Consider the following 21,933-nt stretch of genomic DNA (forward strand, 5'->3'; position numbering starts at 1 on the left):
TTTTTTTTTAATTAAAAAAACAATATTTTTTTTAAATTTAAAACTTTTTTTCTTTTTTCTTTTTTTTTTTTTTGGTGGTCATTGTTTTGTTTTGGTGGGTGCTTTTTGGAAGTCTTAAAGGGGCAGGGCGGGACACTTAATCCAGAGGTAGGGAATCCGGGGATCTCTGGGCACCCTAACCCCTGGACTGCAGGGAGCAGGGAGGCCCCTTATGGAGATAAATAGCCTCCCAGCCACTCCCGCTCCAACGTGATTCCACCACTTTGGAGTTGCTGCCCGAGCCAGGCCACGCCCACAGCAACAGCGGAGATTAACTCCGTAGCAGCCGAGCAGGAAGCAGAAACCCTGTCTGCGTGCAGCTGCGCAGCACAAGCCACTAGAGGTCGCTGTTCTCCCAGGAGAGGAGGGCCACAAACCAACAAGAAAGGAAGTTCTTCCAGCCGTCACTCGTCCCGGCTCTGCAAACTATTCCTATCACCATGAAAAGGCAAAGCTAAAGGCAGACACAGATCACAGAGACAACACCAGAGAAGGAGACAGAACTAACCAGTCTTCCTGAAAAAGAATTCAAAATAAGAATCATAAATATGCTGATGGAGATGCATAGAAATACGCAAGAGAAATGGGATGAAGTCCGGAGGGAGATCACAGATGCCAGAAAGGACATCACAGAAATGAAACAAACTCTGGAAGGGTTTATAAGCAGAATGGATAGGATGCAAGAGGCCATTGATGGAATTGAAATCAGAGAACAGGAACGCATAGAAGCTGACATAGAGAGAGACAAAAGGATCTCCAGGAATGAAACAATATTAAGAGAACTGTGTGACCAATCCAAAAGGAACAATATCCGTATTATAGGGGTCCCAGAAGAAGAAGAGAGAGGAAAAGTGATGGAAAGTACCTTAGAAGAAATAATTGCTGAAAACTTCCCGAAACTGGGGGAGGAAATAATCGAACAGACCACGGAAATACACAGAACCCCCAACAGAAAGGATCCAAGGAGGACAACACCAAGACACATAATAATTAAAATGGCAAAGATCAAGGACAAGGAAAGAGTTTTAAAGGCAGCTAGAGAGAAAAAGGTCACCTATAAAGGAAAACCCATCAGGCTAACATCAGATTTCTCAACAGAAACCCTACAGGCCAGAAGAGAATGGCATGATATATTTAATACAATGAAACAGAAGGGCCTTGAACCAAGAATACTGTATCCAGCAAGACTATCATTCTAATATGACAGTGGGATTAAACAATTCCCAGACAAACAAAAGCTGAGGGAATTTGCTTTCCACAAACCACCTCTACAGAACATCTTACAGGGACTGCTCTAGATGGGAGCACTCCTAGAAAGAGCACAGCACAAAACACCTAACATATGAAGAATCGAGGAGGAGGAACAAGAAGGGAGAGAAGAAAAGAATCTCCAGACAGTGTATATAACAGCTCAATAAGCGAGCTAAGTTAGGCAGTAAGATACTAAAGAGGCTAACCTTGAACCTTTGGTAACCACGAATTTAAAGCCTGCAACGGCAATAAGTACATATCTTTCAAAAGTCACCCTAAATGTTAATGGGCTGAATGCACCAATCAAAAGACACAGAGTAACAGAATGGATAAAAAAGCAAGACCCATCTATATGCTGCTTACAAGAAACTCACCTCAAACCCAAAGACATGTACAGACTAAAAGTCAAGGGATGGAAAAACATATTTCAAGCACACAACAGCGAGAAGAAAGCAGGGGTTGCAGTATAAATATCAGACAAAATAGACTTCAAAACAAAGAAACTAACAAGAGATAAAGAAGGACACTACATAATGATAAAGGGCTCAGTCAAACAAGAGGATATAACCATTCTAAATATATATGCACCCAACACAGGAGCAACAGCATATGTGAAACAAATACTAACAGAACTAAAGGGGGAAATAGACTGCAATGCATTCATTCTAGGAGACTTCAACACATCACTCACCCCAAAGGATAGATCCACCGGGCAGAAAATAAGTAAGGACACGGAAGCACTGAACAACACAGTAGAGCAGATGGACCTAATAGACATCTATAGAACTCTACATCCAAAAGCAACAGAATATACATTCTTCTCAAGTGCACATGGAACATTCTCCAGAATAGACCACATACTAGGCCACAAAAAGAGCCTCAGAAAATTCCAAAAGATTGAAATCCTACCAACCAACTTTTCAGACCACAAAGGCATAAAACTAGAAATAAAGTGTACAAAGAAAGCAAAGAGGCTCACAAACACATGGAGGCTTAACAACATGCTCCTAAATAATCAATGGATCAATGACCAAATCAAAATGGAGATCCAGCAATATATGGAAACAAATGACAACAACAACACAAAGCCTCAACTTCTGTGGGACACAGCAAAAGCAGTCTTAAGAGGAAAGTATATAGCAATCCAAGCATATTTAAAAAAGGAAGAGCAATCCCAAATGAATGCTCTAATGTCACAATTATCGAAATTGGAAAAAGAAGAACAGATGAGGCCTAAGGTCAGCAGAAGGAGGGACATAATAAAGATCAGAGAAGAAATAAATAAAATTGAGAAGAATAAAACAATAGAAAAAATCAATGAAACCAAGACCTGGTTCTTCTAGAAAATAAACAAAATAGATAAGCCTCTAGCCAGACTTATTAAGAAGAAAAGAGAGTCAACACAAATCAACAGTATCAGAAACAAGAAAGGAAAAATCACGACGGACCCCACAGAAATACAAAGAATTATTAGAGAATACTATGAAAACCTATATGCTAACAAGCTGGGAAACCTAGGAGAAATGGACAACTTCCTAGAAAAATACAACCTTCCAAGATTGACCCAGGAAGAAACAAAAAATCTAAACAGACCAATTACCAGCAACGAAATTGAAGAGGTAATCAAAAAACTACCAAAGAACAAAACCCCCGGGCCAGATGGATTTACTCGGAATTTTATCAGACATACAGGGAAGACATAATACCCATTCTCCTTAAAGTTTTCCAAAAAATAGAGGAGGAGGGGATACTCCCAAACTCATTCTATGAAGCTAACATCACCCTAATACCAAAACCAGGCAAAGACCCCACCAAAAAAGAGAAGTACAGACCAATATCCCTGATGAACGTAGATGCAAAAATACTCAACAAAATATTAGCAAACCGAATTCAAAAATACATCAAAAGGATCATACACCATGACCAAGTGGGATTCATCCCAGGGATGCAAGGATGGTACAACATTCGAAAGTCCATCAACATCATCCACCACATCAACAAAAAGAAAGACAAAAACCGCATGATCATCTCCATAGATGCTGAAAAAGCATTCGACAAATTCAACATCCATTCATGATAGAAACTCTCAGCAAAATGGGAATAGAGGGCAAGTACCTCAACATAATAAAGGCCATTTATGATAAACCCACAGCCGACATTATTTTGAACAGCGAGAAGCTGAAAGCATTTCCTCTGAGATTGGGAACCAGACAGGGATGCCCACTCTCTCCACTGTTATTTAACATAGTACTGGAAGTCCTAGCCACGGCAATCAGACAAAATAAAGAAGTACAAGGAATCCAGATTGGTAAAGAAGAAGTTAAACTGTCACTATTTGCAGATGACATGATACTGTACATAAAAAACCCTAAAGACTCCACCCCAAAACTACTAGAACTGATATCGGAATACAGCAAAGTTGCAGGATACAAAATCAATACACAGAAATCTGTGGCTTTCCTATACACTAACAATGAACCAATGTTGGTAGCCATACCTGCCGCACCTAGAAATGGCGCCCAGCTTGAGAAAAAGTTGTAGGCAAAACAAAGACTACTTCTGGATAATCCCGCCACTTCCTGGCCGCATACCACATGCTAATTAGACCTTCACCTGCTAACCAGTTGGCGTATCGTAGCAGCTATGCTAATGAAGCATCACAGGCAGCGCGCAATCAGCTTGGAGCATGAGAACTATATAGCTAGCCCAGTCTTTCCCTTTGGGTCCTTCCCCTGATGATTGTATCACAAAAGAGCTGAAGATTAAAGCTTTCTGCAGAAGAATCCTGCTGTTGTTGCGTGCTGTTCTTGCCGGCGAGGACGGGGCGTGCGACAAGTGGTGCCGAAACCCGGGAACCAGAACATCACCGGCACCGGGAGGACCCTTCAGACATCTGGAGAAGATTCAGAACTGCAGAGATAGCCCGGAGAGGTAAGTTCCGAGAGACGCGCTTTTAAGGGTGGTGGCTGATGGTTCTCTGTAAATAAAGAGGCACCATGGGAAACGCACCATCGTTAGTCTCAGCATTACAGGCAGTTCTCAAAGAGCGAAATTTGAAGGTCTCCACCAAAGTTTTAGGATCATTTGTAAAAGAAATAGACCGTGTTGCCCCCTGGTTTATCTGTTCAGGGTCCCTCTCCATCCCGAGCTGGGACAAGTTAGGGAAAGATCTTGATAGAGAGGAAGAAGAGGGACACTTGAGAGGAGGCACTAGACCACTATGGAAACTGATTAGAGCTTGCCTGCAGGATGAAAAGTGTGAAAAGGTGATAAAAGCAGGTCAGAGAGCCTTGTCAGACATCCAAGAAAGTATGTCAGAAACGGAACGGGAGACAGAGCTAGCTCGCGGCCGAAAAGGGGCCGCTAAAACGAAAGTTAAAAAGCCCCAGAGTGAGGGAGAGAGCCCGTCCAGGGCAAAAGCGAAAGAGCCCCGAGAAGCAGGTGACGACCGCCTCGGAGAAAATAGCAAATACCCCTGGAAAGAGTTGAGGGAACTCCAACTTTCCAATAGGGAATCAGAAGATGAATTAATGTCCTCGGAAGAGGAGGAAGAGACCAGAGTCTCTAGAACTGCTAAGTGCAAAAGTACAGATGCCAGCAAAACGGAGACGCAAACCAAAGGGAAAATGAAAGTGAGACGCTCCTCATCGCTCTTAGCCCCGCCGCCCTATGCGAACGGCGCACATTCCTTCTGTGCTCCAGAGGATTTAAGGGCAATTAGACAGATGTTCCCCGTAATCGAAGACAATGGAGCACGTGCCCATCAGCCCCTAACCTATAAAGAAGTCAAAGACCTAGCAGAGGCCGTTCGGACCTATGGAGTCAGTGCTAATTACACCCTAGCACAAATTGAGAGGCTGGCAGAAACAGCTATGACGCCCTCGGACTGGCAGTACGTAGCAAAAGCCTGTCTTTCTAGCATGGGGCAGTATATAGAATGGAAAGCATTGTGGCATGATCTTAGCCTGACACAAGCACGCACCAATGCTGCTGAGGGACAGCCCGTGTGGAATTTTGACATGTTAACAGGTCAAGGACAGTGGGTTGCTAACCAGACCGCCTTCCCCGTACAAGTGTATGCGCAGATAAATGCGTGCGCAGCCAAAGCGTGGAAGGCTCTCACTAACAAAGGGGAGGTTTCAGGCAATTTGACGAAGATTATTCAAGGGCCAAGCGAGCCATTCTCAGACTTTGTTGCTCGCATGATGGAAGCTGCAGGCCGAGTGTTTGGAGATCAAGAACAGGCCATGCCCCTCATCCAACAACTAGTGTTTGAACAGTGCACCAGAGAATGCAGACAGGCAATTACCCCCTGGAAGCAGAAAGGATTGACTGCTTGGTTGAAAGCTTGCAGGGAGGTAGGAGGGCCCCTCACCAATGCAGGCCTAGCTGCCGCTATATTGCAGAGTCATAGACAAGCTAAGAACCTTAATAGGAATGTTAAGTGTTTTCAATGTGGGAAATTAGGACATATAAGGAGAGAATGTAGAAGCCCAACTTTAGAGCACACAACCCAAAAGACCCCTGGATTGTGCCCTAAGTGCAAAAAAGGCAGACATTGGGCCAATGAATGCCGATCTGTTAAAGACATAGAAGGGAAACCCTTAGAGTCGCCAAAAAACTCCCAGAGGGGCCCCCGCCGCCAGGGCCCGCAAATATATGGGGCAACCAGTACACAAGTATCATTTGGGAGCAACCAAGCCCCCCGAGGAGAGCCACTCCAGGTTCCGCGGGATTGGACATCCGTGCCACCACCAGAATAGTGTTAACTCCACAGATGGGAGTTCAACCCATCCCCTCAGACTTTAAAGGCCCCTTACCACCAGATACAGTAGGGTTGCTCTTGGGGTGCTCTTCTGCTACCTTGAAAGGCCTTGTAGTCCACCCCGGGGTTATTGATCAAGACTATGAAGGACAGGTAAAAATCATGTGTTCAGCCCCCAGAGGAATCTACCCTATATCCCCAGGAGACCGCATAGCCCAACTCTTAGTGTTGCCTAGTCTCCATGCCAATTATCCAGCTACCACCACGAAGAGAGGAGAAAAGGGCTTTGGTTCCTCTAATTATAACTCAGCCTTTATAGTATTAGATTTAGCAGACAGACCAAAATTGACCCTTAAAATAGAGGGAAAAAGTTTTGAAGGAATCCTAGACACTAGAGCAGATAAAAGTATTATCTCTGCAACCTGGTGGCCCTCCAAATGGCCTATAACACAGTCCTCACACTTTTTACAAGGTTTAGGGTATGAGTCTAGTCCTACCATTAGTGCCAAACCATTGAGATGGCAGGCGCCTGAAGGGCAAAAAGGTACAGTTACCCCTTATGTGCTCCCACTGCCTGTCAATTTGTGGGGGAGAGATGTTATGCAGGGCCTAGGCCTTAAACTTATTAATGAATACTCCACCCCTGCCCAAGGCATGATGATGGATATGGGATATATTCCTGGTAAAGGACTAGGGAAACACCAACAGGGACGCACAGAGCCTATCTTTCCCAAAGTAAAAAATGACCGTCATGGCCTGGGTTTTTCGTAGGGGCCATTGAAGACGCCATGCCCATACCTTGGCTTACAGAGGAGGCCATATGGGTTCCTCAGTGGCCCCTATCCTCTGAGAAATTAGAAGCAGCTCACCATTTAGTACAAGAACAGCTCCAATTAGGACATTTAGAACCCTCTGTATCTCCATGGAATACGCCCATATTTATAATCAGAAAAAGGTCAGGATCATGGAGATTGCTTCATGACTTGAGAGCAGTAAATGCTCAAATGAGGCTATTTGGACCTGTCCAGCGAGGACTGCCACTTCTCTCTGCTCTACCCAAAGAATGGAAAGTAATCATAATAGACATCAAAGATTGTTTCTTCTCCATACACCTAAACACCAAAGATAGAGAAAGGTTTGCTTTCACCCTGCCAGCTATTAACCATGAGCAACCAGACGCCAGATTTCAGTGGAAAGTCCTCCCTCAAGGGATGGCAAATAGCCCCACCATATGTCAACTGTATGTTCAGCAAGCGCTAGCACCAATTCGCGAAAACTACCCCAAACTGAAAATCATTCACTATATGGATGATATCCTTCTCTGCTCCCCACAATCAGCAGAAGTAGAAGAGGCCTATGTAAAGCTCACTAAATCCCTAGAGACTTGGGGACTGAATATAGCCAGTGAGAAAGTCCAAAAATCTAGTGTTAGCAAATTCCTAGGAGCCACCATTTATACAGATGTAATTTGCCCCCAAAAGCTTGAGATAAGACATGATCAGCTGCGAACTTTGAATGATTTCCAGAAACTCCTAGGAGACATTAATTGGTTGCGGCCATTTTTAAAGATACCTACCACTGACTTGAAACCACTGTTTAAAATCCTAGAAGGAGACTCACAACTAACATCTCCGCGCTCCCTTACACCTGAGGCAGTGCAAGCTATCCATAAGGTAGAACAGGCCTTAATGACAGCACAATTGAGTAGGATACAATCAAATGAACCTTTTGAATTATGCATTCTTCCTACTCCGAGACTGCCAACTGCAGTCTTGTGGCAGCAAGGACCAATGATCTGGATCCATCCCCAGGCCTCTCAGGCTAGAACTATAGAATATTACCCTGCTACCATAGCCAGTCTCGCTCTAAAGGGAATAAAAATCTCAGTCACACATTTTGGAAAAGCTCCAAATACAATCATAACACCCTACAACAAAGAGCAAATACAAACATTATGCGCCATGAATGACGATTGGGCAATACTTGCTTACAGCTTTTCAGGAACATTTGATAATCATTTCCCTAAGCATCCTCTCCTTAATTTTGCTAAAGCTCATCCCTTAGTATTCCCTCGAATCATTAGCCACACCCCGTTACCGCACGGAGACACAGTCTATACAGACGGATCCAAGACAGGTACAGGTGCCTATGTCCATAACGGCAATATAGTAACAAAAAGGTATACACCCAATACTCCTCAAATAGTAGAGTGCCATATAGTTTTGGAAGTACTACAAACCTTTCATGGGCCTTTAAATATTGTGTCAGACTCTCGTTATGTTGTTAATGCAGTTAATTCCCTAGAAGTAGCTGGGCTGATCAAAGCATCAAGTTCGGTAGCTACCCTGTTCAAACAAATACAATCACAATTACTCCTTAGACGCTCTCCTTTATATATGACTCACATTAGAGCACATTCAGGCCTTCCCGGGCCTATGACCCAAGGCAACCACTTAGCAGATCTTGCAACTAGAAGCATAGCTTTCCCTCTGCTAGACCCTGTCGCCACAGCTTCAAAATTCCACTCACAATTCCATGTCACTGCTGAAACATTGCGCAAGCGGTTTAGCATAACCAGAGCCGAAGCTAGGAACATTGTTCTTAGCTGCCAACACTGCTGCAGTTTTCTTCCCACACCTCATGTTGGGATCAATCCTAGAGGTATTAAGCCTTTACAGGTTTGGCAAATGGATGTAACACATATTTCTTCCTTTGGGAAGCTGAAATATGTACATGTATCTGTAGATACTTGTTCGGGAGTCATATTTGCCTCCCCATTGTCTGGAGAGAAAGTTTCCCATGTCATTCACCACTGTCTTGAGGCTTGGAGCGCATGGGGGTTACCCCAAATCCTCAAAACAGACAATGGTCCCGCCTATACTTCTGCCAAATTTGCTCAATTTTGTCATCACATGGGAATTAAACATATCACTGGTCTTCCTTACAACCCACAGGGTCAAGGGATCGTGGAGCGTGCGAACCGCACTCTCAAATCCTATCTAATTAAACAAAAAGGGGGAATTGAGGACATACCCCCCACACCCAAAACAGCTATAGCCCTAGCACTCTTCACACTCAATTTTTTGAACCTGGATGCTCAAGGCCATACAGCGGCGGACCGCCATAATCAGTGGCCAAAAGACCCACAAGAACTGGTAAAATGGAAGGATGTATTATCTAACCAATGGAAAGGCCCAGATCCAATTATAATAAGATCCAGGGGAGCTGTATGTGTTTTCCCCCAGGGTGAAGAAAACCCCTTCTGGATCCCTGACAAGGAAGGTCCTAGACAAAGGAGATGACCTCTCTGTGCCTACTGATCCTGCTCTCGTCGCTGAGAACCCCGATTCAGGGAGTACTGAGATGGGGAATATTGTCTGCCTTCCCTAAGCCTATGCCAGTCCGCTACAATGCAGCAGTGTTTCCACGTTTTTTCACTACTAGCTCGAACATTAACTTGCCATATTTAGCCCTAGACACAGTGACAGCGCCTTTGGGAGAAAACCGGACCTTTGCTACCAAAGGGACGTTATGTTTCACCACTGGTGTGAATTGTACAAACTGCATTCCCCTCACACGGAAAACATATGGCTGGTATGATCCCCATGACCGGTATTCTGACGCCTCCTCTTCCAGAACTGCATTCATTTATGCCGACCTTACCCTTGAAGTTATTTAGATCAATGGTACTTTTGTCCAGCCCCATACTCTTAACATGACCCGTTGCTATAATACAGCCAAGTCCTGTGGCCAGTCTGAAAAGACGACCCAGTCACCGTATTGCCATAGACCCTACCAGCCCAGATATGCCCCCCAGTGTTTGGGAGACTATGAAAGAGAACCATGGCCCTGGACGGAGTGTCAGTCCCGAGTAACTACGTGGGTTGACGAAGCACAGTACTTCTCTTTATTGCCAGATATGTCTAGAGAAACCCTGTGGAGAACCCAGGGAGAGTCTAGCATCTCACAGGACATATCGCTTAACCCATTCCATAAATGGATGCTATGTAGAGCTAACGGGTCATGCACTGACCTTTCTCCCCTTAGTTTTCTCCTGGGAGGGAACAGTAGCGTAGGGAATGTCTCCCTCCTCACAAAGTTGGCAGGAAACATAGCCCCATATAGCGCTAGCATGGTTCAGCGTTACGTTGGAGCAATGAGCATGGGCAACCTCTGCGCTTACCGCCTCTATCAAATTATTAATAACACTGTCTCTCAGACTATCCCGCCTACCCCTGTTTGTCTCCATCCCCCATTCCTGTTTATCCTGTCCAATTATAGTTTTGATCTGTGTTCCAATTCCACCTGCTTTTTATCACAATGTTGGGATGCACGTAAGTATACCAATGCCTTAGTAGCCCGCATTCCTCGTTGGGTCCCTGTCCCAGTTGATGCTCCTGACTCCATGACCTTGTTCCGCGAAAAACGCGACTTTGGCATCACTGCCGTCATAGTAACCATCATGTCTGTGGCTGCAGTGGCTGCCACTGCAGCCGCCATTGCCTTGGACACCTCTATAAAAACAGCTACGGAACTCAATGATCTTGCAGAATCAGTGACCTCTGCCCTTGAACGGCAATCCACGCTTAATGGCAAGCTAAAGGGGGGAATAATGGTCCTCAATCAGCGAGTTGACCTTGTAGAAGAACAAATCGATGTGCTGTGGCAATTAGCCCAATTAGGTTGTGAGCAAAAATTTCGTGCTCTCTGCATTACTAGCATACAATATGAAAACTTTACGCGAGCAGCTAATCTGTCACGAAGCCTGTCCCAGTATCTTTCAGGAAACTGGTCCCAAGACTTTGATGGAACGTTAGAAGAGCTACAGCAAGAAATAACCCACATCAACTCCACCCGGCTAGATATTTCCGTAGCAGAAGGACTCTCTTCCTGGTTCCACAGAGCTCTCTCCCACGTTAAAGAGTGGGCGGGCATGGCTGGGATGGGTGTATTCATGCTTGGAGGTCTCATGCTCCTACTCTGGTTGTTATGCAGGCTCCGTGCCCAACACAGGCAAGATAAAGTGATCCTTGCTCAAGCCTTGATGGCGGTAGATATTGGCGCCTCTCCCCAAGTATGGCTCAACATGCTCAATAAAGAAGCTCAGCTTTAGCTTGAGGTAGCCCTTGCACCCTGAGCCCTTGTGGCATTGCACCAGGTTAAGGTACCTGTTCGCTTACCCGAAGCTTCTCATACGAAACTCGGTACAAGAGGGTCACTGCACAGGCCCAAGCCCTTTGTACCGGGCGGTCCCAACGTCAGCTAGAGGGTGCGAGGCACTGCACTGCAAGAGGTCATGGGCCCCTCTGAGAGACATGCCTGATTGCATAGGGGTGGATGTCTACAAACCCCTCTCCAAAAATAGGACATCAAATGTTTCTGGAGATCAGGTCTCTATCTCCACCTCAGCTGACAAGTTCCGCCCTGAGTTTCAACAAAACAAAAAAGGGGGAGATGTTGGTAGCCATACCTGCCGCACCTAGAAATGGCGCCCAGCTTGAGAAAAAGTTGTAGGCAAAACAAAGACTACTTCTGGATAATCCCGCCACTTCCTGGCCGCATACCACATGCTAATTAGACCTTCACCTGCTAACCAATTGGCGTATCGTAGCAGCTATGCTAATGAAGCATCACAGGCAGCGCGCAATCAGCTTGGAGCATGAGAACTATATAGCTAGCCCAGTCTTTCCCTTTGGGTCCTTCCCCTGATGATTGTATCACAAAAGAGCTGAAGATTAAAGCTTTCTGCAGAAGAATCCTGCTGTTGTTGCGTGCTGTTCTTGCCGGCGAGGACGGGGCGTGCGACAAACCAACAGAAAGAGAAATCAGGAAAACAACTCCATTCACAATTGCATCAAAAAAAAATAAAATACCTAGGAATAAACCTAACCAAAGAAGTGAAAGACTTATACTCTGAAAACTACAAGTCACTCTTAAGAGAAATTAAAGGGGACACTAACAGATGGAAACTCATCCCATGCTCGTGGCTAGGAAGAATTAATATCGTCAAAATGGCCATCCTGCCCAAAGCAATATACAGATTTGATGCAATCCCTATGAAACTACCAGCAACATTTTTCTATGAACTGGAACAAATAATTCAAAAATTCATATGGAAACACCAAAGACCCCGAATAGCCAAAGCAATCCTGAGAAAGAAGAATAAAGTAGGGGGGATCTCACTCCCCAACTTCAAGCTCTACTATAAAGCCATCGTAATCAAGACAATTTGGTACTGGCACAAGAGCAGAGCCACAGACCAATGGAACAGAGTAGAGAGTCCAGACATTAACCCAGACATATATGGTCAATTAATATTTGATAAAGGAGCCATGGACATACAATGGCGAAATGACAGTCTCTTCAACAGATGGTGCTGGCAAAACTGGACAGCTACATGTAGGAGAATGAAACAGGACCATTGTCTAACCCCATCTACAAAAGTAAACTCAAAATGGATCCAAGACCTGAATGTAAGTCATGAAACCATTAAACTCTTGGAAGAAAACATAGGCAAAAACCTCTTAGATATAAACATGAGTGAACTCTTCTTGAACATATCTCCCCGGGCAAGGAAAACAACAGGAAAATGAGTAAGTGGGACTATATTAAGCTGAAAAGCTTCTGTACAGCAAAAGATACCATCAATAGAACAAAAAGGATCCCTACAGTATGGGAGAATATATTTGAAAATGACACATCTGATAAAGGCTTGGCGTCCAGAATATGTAAAGAGCTCACATGCCTCAACAAACAAAAAACAAATAACCCAATTAAAAAATGGGCAGAGAAACTGAGCAGACAGTTCTCCAAAAAAGAAATACAGATGGCCAACAGACACATGAAAAGATGCTCCACATCGCTAATTATCAGAGAAATGCAAATGAAAACTACAATGAGGTATCACCTCACACCAGTAAGGATGGCTGTCATCCAAAAGACAAACAACAACAAATGTTGGCGAGGCTGTGGAGAAAGGGGAACCCTCCTACACTACTGGTGGGAATGTAAACTTGTTCAACCATTGTGGAAAGCAGTATGGAGGTACATCAAAATGCTCAAAACAGACATACCATTTGACCCAGGAATTGCACTCCTAGGAATTTACCCTAAGAATGCAGCAATCAAGTATGAGAAAGACCAGTGTACCCCTATGTTTATCGCAGCACTATTTACAATAGTCAAGAATAGGAAGCAACCTAAATGTCCATCGATAGATGAATGGATAAAGAAGATGTGGTATATATACACAATGGAATACTACTCAGCCATAAGAAAAGGGCAAATCCTACCATTTGCAGCAACATGGATGGAGCTGGAGGGTATTTTGCTCAGTGAAACAAGCCAAGAGGAGAAAGAGAAATACCAAATGATTTCACTCATCAGTGGAGTATAAGAACAAAGGAAAATCTGATGGAACAAAATAGCAGCAGAATCACAGAACTCAAGAAAGGACTAACAGGTACCAAAGTGAAAGGGACTGGGGAGGATGGGTGGGGTGGGAGGGATAAGGGGGGGAGAAGTAGGGGGGTATTAAGATGAGCATGCATGGGGGGGTAGGAGAAAAGGGAGGGCTGTACAACACAGAGAAGGCAAGTAGTGATTCTACAACATTTTGCTATGCTGATGGACAGTGACTGTAAAGGGGCTTATAGGGGAGACCTGGTATAGGAGAGAGCCTAGTAAACATAATCTTCATCATGTAAGTGTAGATTAGTGATACCAAAAACAAAACAAAACAAACAAACAAAAAAAGGGCAGTTCCTGTGTGGTAACCTCCAATGAGTTCTACACAAGGGTATAAAGGGCATATAAAAGTGTAGGCAAAGGGTCTGTTTGTGTTTATACAGAGGATCAAAGCCTAATTGAGCTTCCCCGAAAATGAACTAAAATACGATATGAAAAAAACTTCCAACATCAGCACTCTCTGGAAGACTCATGCCAGAAGAAGATCATCAAAAAACCCCAACAAAGATCCACGCACTGCTACAGCTGTAGGTGCACTCATCCCACCAGCTCCTGGACTTGCCATGGGAATGAAGGAGATATCTAAGCTGGCCTGTGCATACAGTAAAACAACAAATTTGACTGGATCTATACTGTTGGAACTCAACCAAGAATTAGGAGAAGTGCAAATTGTAGCGCTCCAAAATCTTACAACTACAGACTATTTACTGTTAAAAGAACATAAGGGATGTGAACATTCCCCAGGAATGGGTTGTTTTAATTTGTCTGATTTCTCTCAGACTGTTCAAGTTCAGTTGGACAATATCCACCATATCATAGATAAGTTTTCACAAATGCCTAAGGTGCCTAACTGGTTTTCTTGGTTTCACTGGAGATGGCTGGTAATTACAGGTATGCTTTGGTTATGTAACTATACTCCTATTATGTTAATGTGTGTGCGCAATTTAAGTAGTAGCTTAAAACCTATACATGCTGAAGTTACTCTACAAGAAGATATGTCAAAGAAATAATCAATCTTCCCATGTTTTCTTCCGCCTGCTACTTCTATAGGTTTTCTTCTTCCTTCCTAATTACAACCCTTAAATAGAATTCATGCCTCATATCAAATTTACCGAGTATCATAATTCTTCCAAGTGGTAAAGATACCTCAAGACAAATGCTGGGCATAGAAGCTACAGGGCATAAATATGCAAAGAAATAAAAAGCTAACCATTTCAAACAATAAGGCTTCTCTCTCATTTACCAACTTTACATTTCCCTGTATGGCCCCAGAAGATGACTGGTTAGCCAGAGACAGGTAAGATTCCTCAAGGGAGGAACAACCTAAGACAGGCACAGTCGCAGGGGGGTCATCAGGTGAGAAATTGGGGATCAACAGAGGTGAGGCTTAGAACCTCACCCCCCCGTTCTGAGAGAAATGTTCTGCATACATGGATGTTTTATTGCCCTTGTCTAGCTTGGATTAACACATAGTCTACAGGCACACACCTGATCATCTACATTTGCTCTCTTACAACACTAAACTATGTTTTCTACCTTTATCTTGTATCTACCTACCACTTCAGCGCTTTATTAAAAATAATAGTAATAAAGAGAGAAACGTGTTATCCACATATAAATCAAGTATAAAAACCAAATGAGTATTCATATTTGAACTGACTGTTTATAGTTCATAATGCATGAGCAAAACCAAAAGTTTCTGTGATGACTGCCCTTGTACTGTTCACTATGTAACTTATTCATTATGTAAGAATTTGTTCTCCATGTAAGAACTTGTTTGTTATGCCTCAGAAGATTGGAGACTGACGAAAATTAGGCTTGGGGTGGATTAACGATTGTGCATTGAGCATTGACTCCCCTATACAGAATTTTATTGTTGTTAACAACCATTTGATCAATAAATATGAGAGATGCCCTCACAAAAAAAAAAGGAAAAAAAAAGTACAGATTTCCAATGGTAAAATAAATAAGTAACCGGGATGTAATGTATAGCAGAAGGAATATAGTCAAGATATTGTAACACCTTGGTAAGGTGATAGCTGGAACCTAGAATTGTCATGTATATAAATGTTTTATCACTGTGTTGTACACCTGAAACTAATGTAATGTAATACTGTGCGTCAACTACCCTTCAATAAAAAATAATTATCTACAAAAAAAAAAAGACCTGAGGTTCCTTTCAAAGTATTGAAAAGATGTAATTTGTAAGGTGGAATTCCTAATAATGGTCGGATCCAATTAATATCTCCTAAGAGCTTTTAAAAATCATTTAAAGTTTTAAGATGATCTCTCCTAATCTGAATTTCTGAGGGATTATTGAATTTTCTTGAATTTTATTCCCCAAATAATTCATTGGGTATTATATTTGTATTTTATCTGGCGCTATTTGTAATCCCCATTGTTTTAATTCAGTTTCAGTCTCATTGAGAATATTGGTAAGAGATGGATGCTTAGGTAGGGCTATGAGAATCTCATCCATATAATGAATGATATAAGCTGAAGGCCATTTTTCACGTATAGGCTGAAGAGCTCTGTGCACATAATTTTGACAAATTGTAGGGCTATTTAACATTCCTCGAGGAAGTACTTTCCATTGAAATCTTTCTGAAGGTGCCTGCAAATTTAAAGAAGGGACAGTAAAAGCAAACTTTTCTCTGTCTATTATAGCTAAAGGAATTGAAAAAAAACAATCTTTAAGATCAATTATAGCCATGTTCCAGTCTTTTGGAACCATAGCTGGAGAAGGGAGGCCTTGTTGTAAAGGTCCCATAGGTTTAAGAACTGCATTAATTTGTCTTAGGTCATGTAAGAGTCTCCAATTTCCTGATTTCTTTTTTATAACAAATACAGGAGAATTCCACGGGCTTGTGGAAAATTCTAACCTATCTAGCTGAAGTTGTTCTTGAACTAATGTATGTAAGGCTGCCAATTTTTCTTTATTGAGGGGCCATTGATCCACCCAAACAGGCGTCTGAGTGGTCCACTGTAATGGCAGCTATTTATCAATGACCCCTAAGAAAAAGACTGAATTAATGAAGGCTCATCAAAAGACAATATAATATGCCATTGGTGCATTAAATCTCATCCCCAGAGATTAATTGCTACATTAACAATTAAACATTTCAACAAAGCTAATTGTTTTTCAGGGCCTAGACAATGTAAGGTAGCTGAACTTTGCTATACTTGAGAAGCTGTACTGATACCTGAAACTTGAATATGCTTTTCTTGTTTGGGCCAATTTTTTGGCCAATATTTAAGAGCAATTACAGATACATCAGCCCCTGTGTCTAACAATCCTGTAAAAGACTTGCCATGAATACTGATCTTGCATTGAGGTCTGTCAGATGTAATTTTTGTATCAAGCCATATTTGTTAATCTCTACTTCCAAATCTACCTTGTCTTCTTTCATAAGGTGTTGTTGAAGGTGGGAGATGGGGAAGTAAAAGTAATTGAGCAATTCTTTCTCCTTGAGGTATATATAATTCCTTATCAGATGACACCATTACTTTGATCTCACCCATATAATCTTGGTCAATAACTCCAGGTCTTACTATTAATCCTTTTAGAGTCCAGATGCTATGGCCTAAAAGTAATCCTACAGAATTGGCTGGTAAAGGACCAAAAATTCTTGTACTAAGTAATTGGACTTCTTGTGATGGGTGTAAATATGCAGATTGAGAAGAGGCAAGATCTACAGCAGCACTTCCTTTAGTTGCTGCTTGTAAATCGTGCCATGTTCTTTTAATTGTAGAGGATGCGTCTGTATTATTTTCTAGGGCCTCAGAGGCTGGCCCAATTGGAGGTTTAAAGGCTGGGACTCATTGATAGGATTACCATCTTTATCAAATTTTGAATGACATTCGTGAGACCAATGTCTCCCTTTTTTACATTTTAGGCAAACAGATGGCAGTTTATTTTTAAAATTTGGCTCTTTTGTTTTCTTCTGTGATCAGCAGTCTTTTTTCATATGCCCTTGTCTGCCACAACCAAAACACGTCAAATTTCCTGCATTTCTCCTTGACTTTCCTTTCATAGCAGTTGCTAGTAAATTAGCTAGATATGTAGGAGAACCTATATCAACACAGGCTTTGATATAATCTTCCATTCTAGCTCCTGTGGCTTTTAAAGGTCCAAGAACTCTATGACACTCTGTATTTGCATTATCATAGGCTAACATCTGTAACAACAGATCTCTCAACCCTGGATGTGCTACTGTCTTTCTCAAATTATCTTGCAATCTCGCAACAAAGTCAACATAGGATTCATTAAGCTCTTGTTTAAGCTTACTAAGTGGCAAGGCAGGCTTTCCAGCTGCTTGTGTTTTCTCCCAGGCTTTTAAGCAACACAGATGTACTTGTGTTACTGCTATGTCTTCATGTCCAGCTTGTCTTTCTATCTGCAGCCAGTCTTCTTGTCCTGCTAGTTGTTCAGCAGTTATAAGAATTGGAGGATTGGCATGCTGATTTCTCAAAGCTTGTGCTTTTGCTTCCTCATACCACCAGGTTTTAAATTGTAAAAACTCAGAAGAGTCTAGACAAGTACGAGCCAATAAATCCCAATCGTGAGGAATCATCCTTTCCTGTTCTGCTAACCCTCTCAAGAGACCCACAACATATGGAGCATTAGTACCATAAGAAGAAATAGCCTGTTTAAAGTCTTCCAATGTCTTGTAAGGAATAGGTGTATAAAGTGCTTTAACTCCTCCCTGCGGAAAATCAGGATCCTCACCTGGCCCAAAAGGAGTTAAGTTAACTGGTGCTACTAAGGGTGTCAGATAAGCATCTATATCTCCCTCCCTCTGGGCTTTACGTATTCCTGCCGTGAAGGCAGATGTAGCAGGAACAGAGACTGGGGATATTTTATGATGAGAGGAATGAACAGAACTCTCATCATCGGTCTCTGAAGAAGAGGAAGAGGAGGACGAAGAGGAGTCAGATGGATGTGGGGATGAAGATCGCTTATTTGATTTTTCCACATTATCTAAGAGTTCTCTCTCACCCTCTTGTGTATCTCACTTAGTTTCAGACAGTGGGGGAATTTGCAAAGGCTGCAAGGCGAGAGTGATCAAATTACATAAAGACCAAACAGGCACAGGGATGATGTTGCCCTGCTTGTGAGCCTTTTTTAAATCTCTTAAAACATTATCCCAATCAGCTTGTTTAAGTGTCCCTTGTGGTGGCAACCAATAACAATATTTTTAAATATATTTATAAAGTTGAGTAAAGTCCTTTTTAGAAGTTTTCACTCCTGATGTTTTTAGGAGGGCATAGAGTAATTTTAAATAATCCTCTGGTTTAGCTGCTTTAGTTTTGTTTTGGCCCATTTTAGTGTCCCTGACGTCTCGATCCTGTTCCCTACGTGCGATTTCCTGGGAATCTTACTGGATCGACGATCTTCGGTGCTTTCCCCGCCTATGAATTGCAAGTGCCGCCGAGCGGAGGTTCCCTGTCCTAAGTTTCGACCATTTTTCAGGTCCCTGTTTGGGCGCCACTTGTTGGGTCCCTTCCCTGTCTCTGACCCACAGATGAGGGAAGAGACACGATTGTTCTTTGAAGACCTAAGGACCAGCCAGGGGACTCAAGGCGTGACAGTGCAAGAGTGGTGCCGAGAAGACATCTCTCATATTTATTGATGAAATGGTTGTTAACAACAATAAGGTTCTCTTTAGGGGTCTCCATGCACAATCATTAATCAAGCCCAACTCTCAACAGTTTCCAACCTTCTGAAATGTAACGAACAAGTTCTCATGATGAACAATACAAGAGCACTAGTATTACAGAAACTGTTTTTGTCTTGGCTACTGTTTCTGTCATGAACTACAAACAAACCATCAAGGCAAATGTGATTATACATATGATTTTTATACTTTATATATAAATTCCCACAGAGAGTGCATTTGCAAGTCTTAAAGAGACAGGGACCCAACAGCTGGACGAAGTCATCCCGGCACACTTAGCCAGCAGCTGGGAATCCTGGGGAACTTTAGACGCCCTAACTCATGGGCTGCAGCGCAGCTCTGAAGCCCCTCACGGTACTAAGCAGCCTGCCAGTCATTCCCCCAACTGGCATGGACCCCGACACACCGGCCCAGTAGTGGGAGAGTGGCAGTGTGGGCCAGGGGCGCCAGCGCCAGAGGGGACTGGAAGTGGTCCACGCAAGCCCGCGGCAGCGGTGACAGAGTGGCCCAGGAGCGGCTCGCATGTACCGGCAGTGGCAGCGACCCAAAGGCTGCTGCCAGCACACAGCTGCCCAGCAGGGGTGCTGCTATCATGGAGGAGCGCACCTGGTGTGCCTGACACTCCCTGCAGGGCTCTGCCCTGCTCTGATGGAGACCCCGCCCACAGCAGTTTAGGGGATTAACCCGGTGGCTGCTCCAGGAGTGCGGTTAACTGACACAGGCAGCAGAGAAGGGCAAGGTGTCCAGCAAGCAGGAAAGGACTTTCTTCTCCCAGTTGACACACCCGCAACCTGCCTACAGCCACCGCTATCACCATGAAAAGGCAGAAAAATTTAGTCCAGTCCAAAATAGTCCAGACAACCCCTGAGAGAGGATCTGCAGAGACAGACCTAACCAGTCTCCCTGAAAAAGAATTCAAAATAAAAATCATAAACATGCTGATGAATCTGCAGAGAAATATGCAAGAGCTAAAGGAGCAAGTATAGAGGGAGACTACATAAATAAAACAATCTCTGGAAGGACTTAAAAGCAGAATGGACAGGATGCAAGAGGCCATTAATGGAATAGAAACCAGAGAGTAGGAACACAGAGAAGCTGATTCAGAGAGAGATAAAAGGATCTCCAGGAATGAAACAATATTAAGAGAACTGTGTGACCAATCCAAATGAAACAATATCTGCATTATAGGGGTACCAGAAGAAGAAGATGAGAGAGAAAGGGATAGAAAGTGTCTTTGAAGAAATAATTGCTGAAAACTTCCCCAAACTGGGGGAGGAAATAGTCTCTCAGACCATGGAAGCCCGCACATCTCCCACAACAAGGGACCCAAGGAGGACAACACCAAGACACATAATAAATAAAATGGCAAAGATCAAGGACAAGGACAGAGTATTAAAGGCAGCCAGAGAGAGAAAAAAGTCACCTACAAAGGAAGACCATCAGGCTATCACCAGACTTCTCAACAGAAACCTTACAGGCCAGAAGAGAATGGCATGGTATATTTAATGCAATGAAACAGAAGGGCCTTGAACCAAGGATACTGTATCCAGCGTGATTATCATTTAAATATGAAGGAGGGATTAAACAATTCCCAGACAAGCAAAAGTTGAGGGAATTTGCCTCCCACAAACCACCTCTACAGGGTATTTTAGAGGGACTGCTCTAGATGGGAGCACTCCTAAAAAGAGCACAGAACAAAACACCCAACATATGAAGAATGGGGAAGGAGGAATAAGAAGGGACAGAAATAAAGAATCATCAGACTGTGTTTATAATAGCTCAATAAGCAAGTTAAGTTAGACAGCAGGGTAGTAAAGAAGCTAACCTTGAACCTTTGATAACCACAAACTTAAAGCCTGCAATGGCAATAAGTACACATCTTTCAATAATCACCCTAAATGTAAATGGACTGATGCACCAATCAAAAGACACAGACTAATAGAATGGATAAAAAGCAAGACCCATCTATATGCTGCTTACAAGAGACTCACCTCAAACCCAAAGACATGCACAGATTAAAAGTCAAGGGACGGAAAAAGATATTTCATGCAAACAGCAGGGAGAAAAAAGCAGGTGTTGCAGTACTAGTATCAGACAAAATAGACTTCAAAATAAGGAAAGTAACAAGAGATAAAGAAGGCCATTACATAATGATAAAGGGCTCGGTCCAACAAGAGGACATAACCATTATAAACCTATATGCACCCAATACAGGAGCATCAACATATGTGAAACAAATACTAACAGAATTAAAGGAGGAAATAGAATGCAATGCATTCATTTTGGGAGACTTCAACACGCCACTCACTCAAAAGGATAGATCCACTGGACAGAAAATAAGTAAGGACACGGAGGCACTGAACAACACACTAGAACAGAAGGACCTAATAGACATCTCTAGAACTCTACATCCAAAAGCAACAGGATACACATTCTTCTCAAGTGCACATGGAACATTTTCCAGAATAGACCACATACTAGGCCACAAAAAGAGCCTCAGTAAGTTCCAAAAGATTGAAATTCTACCAACCAAGTTCTCAGAGCACAAAGGTATAAAACTAGAAATGAATTGTACAAAGAAAGCAAAAAGGCTCACAAACACATGAAGGCTTAACAACATGCTCCTAAATAATCAATGGATCAATGAACAAATCAAAGTAGAGATCAAGCAATATAGGGAAACAAATGACAACAACAACACAAAGTCCCAACTTCTTTGGGACGCGGTGAACA

Source organism: Manis pentadactyla, chromosome 16 (assembly GCF_030020395.1).
Source record: "Manis pentadactyla isolate mManPen7 chromosome 16, mManPen7.hap1, whole genome shotgun sequence".
Lineage (NCBI taxonomy): Eukaryota > Metazoa > Chordata > Mammalia > Pholidota > Manidae > Manis > Manis pentadactyla.